The sequence below is a fragment of the Henckelia pumila genome, chromosome 2, assembly GCF_033568475.1.
Source record: "Henckelia pumila isolate YLH828 chromosome 2, ASM3356847v2, whole genome shotgun sequence".
NCBI lineage: Eukaryota > Viridiplantae > Streptophyta > Magnoliopsida > Lamiales > Gesneriaceae > Henckelia > Henckelia pumila.
This window is the reverse complement of record NC_133121.1, coordinates 25,851,751-25,863,704: the sequence shown is the minus strand read 5'-3', so window position 1 is coordinate 25,863,704 and position 11,954 is coordinate 25,851,751.

The window sequence follows — 11,954 nt, the reverse complement described above, 5'->3', positions numbered from 1 at the left end:
CTCTTTTGGATTTATCTCAGTATTTCTTGAAAAATGACTTCTGTTTTGATCATTCATTGCATTTTCCAACCCAATTTGTGTCGCCAAGGATTTCATCGTGACACTCATATTTCTCATATGTGTTTCCATGATGTCAAGAAATTCAGTCTTTGCCATCCTTTGACCATATTCCCCAACAAACATTTAAAATAGGTCTTCAAAAGAAGGCTTCCTTTGCCCTTTTTGTGTTGATTCCCGGTGGAGGATTCCATACGTTCTTGTTATTCTCATAAAAGTTCTCATGATTTTGCAAACCAGGATGATAAGTATTCGGAACAGGGTTACCTCGATATCCTCCATAGCCTCTGTTTTTTATGTATCGGGCCTCATCAAAAGTGTGATTCTTCAATAGTGATAGCCACACCTTCAAAATTTGTCGAACTCACTTTGTTCATAGAAGCTATTTGTACAGTCATTGTGGAGACTTGAGCGGAAAGAGATGTGATAGGATCCACAGCATATACTCCAGCCAATTTCTAGACTCCAGAACTTCATTAGGCCATTGAAAGCTATTGATCGTCATTTGTTCCAACCTTCATATGCCTGAGCGGGATACTTTGCAAATATCACCAGATTCCGCGTTCTTCGTCTTTATCTTCAATACTTTGCCCTGATTCTCTCTCTGTGCGAGAGTGTGTGTGTGTGTGTGTGTGTGTGTTTTCCCTCCCCGTCGTGTCCCCGAGGTATTTATTTTTATTTTCTTTTCATACTCCCTCAAATCCCAAGGAACGAAGCTCACTCGATCCTGTTTCCAGCTGATGAGAATACATTTTTTTATTTCTTCATGATTGACGCTGCAACGCTGCTTTATTTTTTAAAATTTTACATCCAGGTGCTGCGCAGCTCCTGGATGTAGCACCTAGGCACTTCAAATTTTCCACTACAAGCCCTGCGGCCCTGATGCTATAGCGTTGAAACTTGTACTCGAACACTTAATATTTTTTTCTTAGACTCTTCCCACTCATCCTTTTATGTTTTAAAACACATCTTTCATGCATGTTCATTGGAAATTATTCACCTCCTGCATCACCCAAATAGAACACCAAATACACATAATATTGCTCGATGCAGAAAAAAAAAAAAGCCAAATTAATTCATACAAATATAAGTGCAAAAATTTCTCTTATATCATAATAAAAAATTTCAGTGGTGTTCAATGTTCGATGAATCCTTCGTTAAATACACGACATTTTTATTGTTATAATTTTTTTAAACGGTCCTATTTCGTACTATCAGAAACCTTGCATGCAGGAAATGTCACGTGTTTTTTGTATTTTTTCCAAAATTAATACAAGATAGTAAATGAATTTTGAAAATAGCTACAACTATTTAATTATGTTCGAGGATAATGAATATTGTAGTACACTTTGCATTTATCCACGAACATTCTTGATTAATATATCATTAGCTCTGTTGATGTTCAATATATAATTACCTGAGCTCCAATTTACAAGTTTAAATGATAAATCATGCATAAAGGGTCTTAATTAAGCATAATAGGTCAAAAATCAACACCAAAAAGCTCAGAAAAGTCCAAAAATTTTTGGAAAAAGCAAATCAGATCGGATCTTCCGATCTTCCGAACCTAGAGTACCATACCAAACTAGTTCGGAAGAAGTAAATCAGATCGGATCTTCTGATCTTCCAAACTTAGAGTACCACGGAAGCTCGTGACACATTGATTTAACCTAGACACATAGCAGTTCAGATCTTTTGAACCAGGTGTCCAGAAATGTATCAAATCGCTGAGACATGTAACAAATATGTTGTGTTTTGATCTTCGAAACTATGGTCTATAAATAGGGGCGCAATCTCTCATTTTGGGGCAGAAATCAAATGTTTTTCAAGCCATTCAATCTATATTTGAGTTTTTATAGTCATATTATTGATGGTTGAGCACTATTAAGGGACTACTGAGCTCGTAACGAAGTTTTTCTAAAGTTGTGGACTCTTGATATCGACGAACTGACGATGGAAGAATGTAAAACTTGAATCCATTGTAGTTACTGGATTAGTTTTTGGGCTAGTTAAGCCTTTTAGATGAGATATGGGAATATATATTCACTTGATATATAGAATTGGACTTTAGACCCCTGTATTCTTAGACCAGTTGTTAGAGGTACGTATGTAATATTTGAGAAATATAGATTTGAGTATGAATTTCTATGTGTTGCATATTACTTGGGCATATTTTATGTGCATATATTATGTCACGATTTTATGCTCCATGCGTATCATGTTGTACTTGTATCCGGTGATTACCCGATTGGTGTCGCTCAGCCCCTGTTTCTTTGAATGATTGGACACCTGAGACTGCTTTCATCGATTATAGTTTTCAGGGACATTAGTTATACATGATCACAATTTGGTGTAAGAGCCACCTTCTGATATGACAATGCATCGTATTACACACCATGATGCCTTCAGACTGAGCATGTTGATCTTTTTGATCACTGGTATCTTGTGCATGTACATACATGTATCATATAGAATTGTTTACATACTTTCGTATAGGATGATTTATCACTCACGTCCTCGTTTCTATTCTTAGACATCATATTTCACGGGACATGTTTTTGTTTGAGTTGGATAAACCTGGTGAGAGTGGACGTTGAGCCAGCAGATCAGGGGAGTATTTTCAAGAGTTGGTTTCCAATTTACATCAATATTTGAGTTTATACACTGGTTTCGATACGGTTGTATAACATTTGGTTTACTGATTATCCATTTTTATTTGGGTTATTTTATGTTGGACTATAAATGTCACATGTCAAAATTTCTTTTATCAGCCTTTCATTCAACATATATGATACGTACGAATATTCATTACATTTTTTAAAATAAAATATAAAACAAATTAAAATATTTTGTGTATGTGTGTGTATATATATTTAAGTTTATTAAAAAATTACTAATGAAAAAAGCAATATTCATGCCTAATTGGCAGAAAATTCGATGCTGGCCATGGGGTAGTACCCCATGGTCAGTGTGGAGGCTTCTCATTGGGTAAAATTGTAGTGACCCTGCATGGAATCACCTACTAACTGACAACTAATAGCATGCATTAAACTTAATACATCAAAATTCTTAAACAGAGTAAAAACATACGGAAACATAATCCATACTTTACATAACAGCTTAGTAAAACATATCCAGGCTTAAATCTATAGTGATACAACCATATTGAAATGCTTAAAATAAACTGTCTAAAATATTTATACAGCTAAACAAATCATGCTGTATAAAATCCCCTGAAAATCTCTGGCTCCCTAATCCTGCCTTGAGCTACCGGCTCCGTCCATCCTGCGACCTGCCCCGTGGAATGGGTGTCCAAGATAACAACTAGGACGTGAGCGCTAACGCCCATTACATAAACATGAGTAAACATATGTATATGATGCATGCAACATGATGACTGGTAAAGGGTCATCAGAAAAGTCATGCTCAGTACCTGCGCCACATGAGTGCTGCCACCGCATGGATCAACCTCTGGGTGAAACCACACTCGTCTAGTACACCAGAGTAGTCAGACATACATGTCCCCGCCGTCGCGATACTCTCAGTGACAGACTATCGAGTATAGAGCTGAGCGGCTCTATAATCACGTATAATAAGGTATAGGCTCAACATGTATGTGCACATGATATATGAATATATAAAACGGTAAAACATAGATCATGCCACATAATAATGCCAAATAAATGCAACATATAAACATGTATACTCGCTGGCAATCTCAATCAATGTGTATGTACCTAACACCGAAGTCTGAACTAAGCTGGAAAAAGACAACCCCTAGCTGTCCTAGGTCAACTCCCGACCCGACCTGGTCTCAAGCCCGACCCGACCCGACCTGGCCTCTTGGTCCGACCCCGAGCTCTTCCTTCCCGTGCTCCCGAGCTACTATTTCCCGAACTCCCGAGCTACTCCTTCCCGAGCAGAAATATGAAGTGAGATGGAAGTGGTGTGTCAATATCTGAACTCTCAACTCCTATTTATAGGGAATGGGCTGGGACAGGTGTCAAACGCATGCGTGATATCTTGACATCTGGCAGGACACTAAGCATTCAACTCCTGAGCTCTTGACACCTAGCATGTCAACTCATGCATTGATTCTGGTTCCGCCATGCAACATTCCCGACCCGACCACAATGTGTTCTTCCTATGGCCAAACACTAGCTTGACTAAGCACTTCAATTTCTTGAGCACCCTAGGACCGACCCGAGCCATGCTTTTCCTTGACCGAGCCCCTCGTGTCCGAACCCTCCCTTGGTTCACTATGACCGACCCGAGCCCCAAGAAAACATCCGAGCTCAAACCAAGCTCCATGCCCGAGCTAAATCCACCTCCATGCCCGAGCCCTATTGCCATGCCCGAGCCCTAGCCAAAGCCACACACACACGGCCAAGCTCTTGATGCTCAACCATGTCCGACCCGAGCCACTCATGACCGACCCGAGCCCATGGTCAAATCCATCAAACCCTAGTTCATTCTCATACCATGTGTTCTTGATCTTGACTTGTTTAATTAGTAACCCTTAATCATGTTTAACATATTATTATCTTAAAATGGAATCTGGGTTACTACATTCTCCCCACCTTTAGATATTTCGTCCGCGAAATAAAATCTAAAGACAAATTAAGATAACAATATGAAACAGAAAACCATGTTTTATTACAACAAACGGCAATTACATCTTTACATGGTAATCAAAACTACAAAGCAAACAACTCAGGATATTCTGCTCGCATATGGCTCTCGGTTTCCCAAGTTGCTTCCTCAACGCCTCGGCGCTGCCACTGTGCCATCACAAGTGGTATAGTCTTGTTTCGAAGAGCTTTTTCCTTCCTGTTTAGAATACGGAGTTGTCGTTAAACATACGACAGATCTGGCTCTGGTTGAACTTCAGAAGACTGAATCACATGTGATTCATCAGCTATGTATTGTCGAAGTAACGACACATGAAAAATATTAAGTATACTGGAAAGAGATGGCGGTAACGCCAGACGATAAGCAACATCTCCGATCTTCTCCAGTATCTGGAAAGGCCCAATGAAACGAGGTGATAACTTGCCTTTCACACCGATCCTCATCACCTTCCTGAAAGGTGACACTCGTAAGAATACATACTCAACAGGCTCAAACTGCAATGGCCTGCGATGAATATTAGCATAACTGGCTTGTCTATCCTGAGCAGCTTTGATCCTCCGCTTGATCAAATCTACCTTTTCTACAATCTGCTGCACCAACTCAGGACCCTCGACTTGTCGTTCTCCGACTTCATCCCAGAATAACGGAGTACGACACCGTTGACCATACAATGCCTCAAAAGGTTCCATATCAATACTACGATGACAACTGTTATTGTAGGCAAATTCGATCAAAGGTAATTGATCCTGCCAAGATAAACCAAAGTCTATGATAGAAGAACGTAGCATATCCTCCAACGTATGAATCGTTCGCTCTGACTGCCCGTCAGTCTCTGGATGATATACAGTGCTCAAACTCAGAGTGGTACCCAATGCCTGCTGAAAACTATCCCAAAAACGTGAAGTAAATCGCGGGTCTCTATTACTAACTATGCTCACTGGAATCCCATGTAATCGCACTATCTCCTGGATGTATAAGCGTGTCATGCGATCATAAGTGTTGGAAAAAACTGGCGTTCAGATCAATCACGATTGATACCCGGTGCAGCGGAAGTTTAAAAATTTTATTATGGAACAATTCCATAGTGTGGGTATCAACCGTTTAACGATTAAATTATAAGTGTGTGTAAAATTAAATAACAATTATTAAATTTTACCTTCAATCTCGAAGCGAGATTATTGGACACCACACAGATTTCTCTGCGCTTCTTGTATCTCCCTGGAACTGATGAACAAGCTGTCCTTCAATCAGGTCCACGAATGGAGGTTTAATCCCTCTGATAGATTGCACTAGAAAATCTATCAGAAGTTTTCTGCGAAGAGAATAAACGAATTTGATTCGCTATTCCAGACTGCAATTCAAAATCACAGACCGGAATTTCTCAGACAGAGAGGGAGGGTGTTAGGCCACTTTGAGAGAGAGGAGGCTAGGGTTTTCGAAAAACCTGTCTCAAATTATGACCTGTTGTTGTGTAATTTCTGTACTGCAATAACTTATTTATAATGCAGGCCACTAACACCTTAGGGCCCATTAGTCATAAGTTGAGGCCCGACAAGCAAAGCCCGCATGTTCAGAAATTAATATAAAATTCATCGTGACTCCGATTGATAAACTGATTTTACCAATGTGCACAGAAACCATTTCTGCACATTTTAAAGTCAAGATAAATTTTCCTGAATCCGAATTCAGTGGTTTCCAAAAATGTCCATCCCTATGTCATTTTAGGAAATCCTACTCCCTTACTCTTATTTAAGAAGTCCAACTTCTTTATTCATTAAATTTAACTCTTTAAATTTAACTATCTCAACGGGGATTAAAACTCCATTACACTGTGTGACCCTCAATGGTTCAGGGATACAGCTAGCCGTGGGCTCACAACTCCTTGTGACTCGGAACAACGATTTCCGACTTGCCCAACGAATCATGGTAAAGCGCCTAGCAACATCGCCCCATGATTCCCTAGGTATCACTGATAGTGCCTACAAGAACCAGTAGATTTTGGTTAGCGTACAGTACGGTCCCTTCATCCATATATCCCGATCGAATCAACAACCATTGGTATATCGAGAGTCGCTCAAGATTCGATAACTATGCAATACCTCTTGAAGATCAAATTAGTGACATCGCATGTGCTACTAAGAAACCATTTCTTAAATCACATCAAGTACTCTGGCCAGAGATTCGTCACACTAATATCTCCTCAGATCGCATAGGATATCCACACTCGCAAGTATGTGGTGAATCCTTGACAACAATGCATCGACTCCTATATGTGTTGTAACTGTACCCAATCCCGACACCTGATGACCCCCATAGAGTCGGTAAACGAGTCAAAGCACAGTACTAGCATATAGAGTCTCCATGATGTTTCAAGTAGTAAGGACTAATGGTGTACAACCAAAACCGCGGACTTAATCCACTCGATAAGTGATAACCACTTGGAAAGTCCGGATAGGGTAGTTCGATTATTCATCCTATGAATATCCATTTGCATGCTTCGAACATCTCCATGTTCCCTACCAATGAAACGTGGTACTCCGCATCGCAAATGCTAGTCTCAAACTCGAGCGATCCTTATCCTTATTATCGGACGGCTCAATCGACTAGGAACAGTTTAGAATATACAGTGACTATAAGATGTATTTCATGATAGACATCCCCATGTTCTACCACATCTTACATACACTATAGTATATTCAAGGTCTTTATCAAAACAACAATAGTATATCATAATATAACAATATGAAGAAAGATAAAGTCATTGCCATTAATAAAAGTGTAAATTACATTAAACAAAAGATCGTTTGTACAGAGAGTCATCAAAGCCCATAGCCACAAGTTGGCTCACTGGGCACCCACTCTTTCAATAAGAATACTCCCGGTTGTAAGGAATGAAATGTGCTGATTTTGTCATATGGTCAACAACGACCCAGATAGCATCACACTGACGTGACGTCATAGGTAAGTGGGTAACAAAATCCATAGTCACGTGCTCCCACTTCCATTCGGGAATCTCAAGATTCTGCAGTAATCCACCTGGTCTTCGGTGTTCAGCCTTGACCTGTTGACAAACCAAACATCTTGAAACAAATTGATATACACTCCGCTTCATCCCTTTCCACCAGAATCTAGTTCGCAAGTCCTTATACATTTTCATGCTTCCAGGATGAATAGACAATCGACTCCTGTGAGCTTGAGAAAGAATATCATTCCTGAGCTCCGCAACATCAGGAACAACCACTCGATTCGATAAGCATAATAAACCATCTGCCTGATAATGGAATCCAGATGTATTAGCTCCATTGTCTAGACGTGCCAAACGCTGAGTCTTAACATCAGATATCTGAGCATCTCTGATCCAAGAATACAATGATAGCTCAGATAGAATAGTATACAATCGAATCTCATTCCTCCCTTTCTTGTGCTTGAGTGTAAAACTCGATGAACAGCACTCTTGAATCATATAAGATATTTCACTAGTCTGAAGTGCAGAAAATCTCACCTGCCGACTCAAGGCATCAGCAGTAAGATTAGCAGAACCTGGATGATATTTGATTTCACAATCATAATCCTTCAAAAGATCCATCCAGCATCTCTGTCGCATATTCAACTCCACCTGATTGAATAAATACTTCAAACTCTTGTGATCTGTGAATATCTCAAATTTCTCGCCATAAAGATAATGCCTCCAAATCTTGAGTGCAAATACAATGGCGGCTAACTCAAGATCATGTACTGGATAATTATTCTCATGCGTATTCAACTGTCGAGAAGCATATAAAATAACATGTCCATGCTGTGTCAGAACACATCCCAACCCATGACCAGAGGCATCAGTATAGACAACATAACCTCCTGATCCAGAAGGTAGAGCTAGCACAGGTGCAGTAGTAAGACGTCTACGCAGCTCGTGAATGACTCCTCACAATCCGAGGACCAAATGAAGGCAACATCTTTCCATGTAAGCTGTGTCAAAGGCCTGGCCAACTGTGCAAAATTCTCGATGAACCGACGGTAATAACCCACTAGACCAAAGAAACTACGAATCTCAGCAACCGTCGTCGGATGAGACCAGTTCAGCACTGCCTCTATTTTACTTGGATCAACAGATATTCCTTCACTAGAAATCACATGACCGAGAAACACTATCCGATCAAGCCAGAATTCACACTTGCTTAATTTTGCATACAGCTGCTTATCTCGTAACGTCTGCAAAACAATTCTCAGATGTTGTGCATGCTCATCCTCGTCATGAGAATAGACAAGAATATCATCAATGAAGACGATGAAAAATCTATCTAGATATTCTCGAAATACCTGATTCATCAGATTCATAAAGACTGTCGGTGCATTCGTCAAACCGAATGGCATCACCAGAAATTCATAATGCCCGTATCTGGTCCTAAAAGCAGTCGTAGAAATATCTGAGTCTCGTACCCGCATCTGGTGGTATCCCGATCTTAGATCTATCTTGGAGTAAACAGAAGTACCCTGTAATTGATCGAACAGATCATCAATTCGTGGCAAAGGATACTTATTCTTGATGGTGACACGATTCAGCTGCCTGTAATCAATACATAATCGCATCGATCCATCCTTGTTCTTGACAAATAACACAGGTGCTCCCCACGGAGAAACACTCGGACGAATATATCCCTTATCAAGCAGATCCTGCAACTGCTGTTTCAATTCCCTCATCTTTGACGGTGCCAGATGATAAGGTGCTCGAGATATAGGCGTAGTTCCTGGAACTAGATCAATACCAAATTCAACCTCTCGAACCGAAGGAAAACCAGGAATCTCATCAGGGAATACATCAGAAAACTCGCTAACAACCGGTAGCTGATCGATACCCGGACTACTCGTGGACATATCAACTGCATAAATGAGGTAGACCTCCCCACCTGACTCCAAGACATGACATGCCTTCAGAGCCGATACAAGTGGCATCGAAGGTCGCGCACCCTCACCATAAAAGTACCAGCTATCACCCTCATCCGGATGAAACTGTACCAGACGCTGATAACAATCCACAGTAGCGTGATGCAAAGTCAGCATATTTATTCCCAAAATACAATCAAAATTGTCCATCGCTAATATCATCAGATTAGCCGATAACACATTACCCTCAAACTCTAGAAGACAACCCATCACTAGACGCTTAGTTACTACCTCGTGCTCCAGCGGAGTAGATACAACTAAATCCATATCTAATGATACATAAGGTAATCTATGTCTCTTAACAAAACGACTAGAAATAAAGGAATGCGACGCTCCAGTATCAATTAAGACAAGTGCAGGAATACCACATAACAGAAAGGTACCTGCCAACATGCGATCACTTCCCTCCATAGCCTGCTCTTGAGACAGAGCAAATACCTGCTCTTGAGTCTATGGACGGTAACCAGAAGAACTCTGTGGTGCTGTCTGCTGATGTAGAAAAGTAGAAGCCTTAGATCCAACCTATGATCCCGATCCACTAGCAGAACCCATACGCTGAGTACAATCTCTCCGCAAATGTCCCTGCTCACCACAAATATAACAAGCACCAGTAGCCTTTCGACACGAAGCCGCAGGATGCTTCCCACCATAGTGGCTGCAAAATTCCTCCTTCTTCTTCTTCCCGAAACGGAAAGTACCTCGTGAACCACGAGAACCAGACGAAGTAGTAGAAGTAGAAGAAGACATAGGTCCAGATTGCACAACAGATTGAGCCCTAGGCCCAAGAGATCCACTAGGCTATCCTGGCATCATCAATAGTGTCCGCCTATTGCTGTTCTCCACTTGACGGCAAGGGTTCACCAAAGTCTCATAAGATATCGGATTATCACATACGACAACTTGTGAGTAGATATCTTGATTCAGGCCTTGCAGAAAAATATCATACTTGGACGCATCACTGTCATTGATATGAGGATTAAAAGGTAGCAGATCAAGAAATCGTTGCTGATATTGATCAATAGTCATTGATCCTTGCCTCAGAGTCAGAAACTCCATAGATCGTGCCTGACGAACACCTGGAGCAAAATATAGTTTCTGAAACTGCTGACAGAAATCCCCCCAAGTCACCTGCCCTCTCTCAGTACGTGCCTGAGTAGCCTTGGTATCCCACCATAAGCGTGCTCTATCTTCTAGAACAAATTCTAGAACTTCCAGCTTCTGCTCCTCAGTGCACTCGAAAGCTCGAAAAACACTCTCGAGTTTAGACATCCAACCTCTTGCCTGTTCAGGATTCTCGCCTCCCACCAAGGGTTTCGGTCCTACTTGCATGAACTTATTGATAGAGTAACAACGTCTACCCTCATGAGGACGATGTCGATCATCCTGATGGCGATGGTGACGATGATGATGACCACCTCCCTGGCCAACACTACCGTGACTCTCGTCAGCCATATCCTAAAAAGAATTGCACATTAAAATCCCAAATGCGCAATAATTACTTAAGACTAGAGTAAATCCCAAGTACTGATTCCCAAAATCTATGCATGCTCTGATACCAAAAATGTAGTGACCCTGCATGGAATCACCTACTAACTGGCAACTAATAGCATGCATTAAACTTAATACAGCAAAATGTTTAAACAGAGTAAAAACGTGCGGAAACATAATTCATACTTTACATAACAGCTTAGTAAAACATATCCAGGCTTAAATCTGTAGTGATACAACCATATTGAAATGCTTAAAATAAACTGTCTAAAAAATTTATACAGCTAAACAAATCATGCTGTATAAAATCCCCTGAAAAGCTCTGGCTCCCTAATCCTGCCTCGAGCTACCGGCTCCGTCCATCCTGCGACCTGCCCCGTGGAATGGGTGTCCAAGATAACAACTAGGACGTGAGCACTAACGCCCAGTACATAAACATGAGTAAACATATGTATATGATGTATGCAACATGATGACTGGTAAAGGGTCATCAGAAAAGTCATGCTCAGTATCGGCGCCACATATGTGCTGCCACCGCACGGATCAACCTCTGGGTGCAACCACGCTCATCTAGTACACCAGAGTAGTCAGACATATATGTCCCCGCCGTCGGGGTACTCTCAGTGACAGACTATCGAGTATAGAGCTGAGCGGCTCTATAATCAGGTATAACAAGGTATAGGCTCAACGTGTATGTGTAGATGATATATGAATATATAAAACGGTAAAACATACATCATGCCACTTAATAATGCCAAATAAATGCAACATATAAACATGTATACTCGCTGGCAATCTCAATCAATGTATATGTACCTAACACCGAATTCTAAACT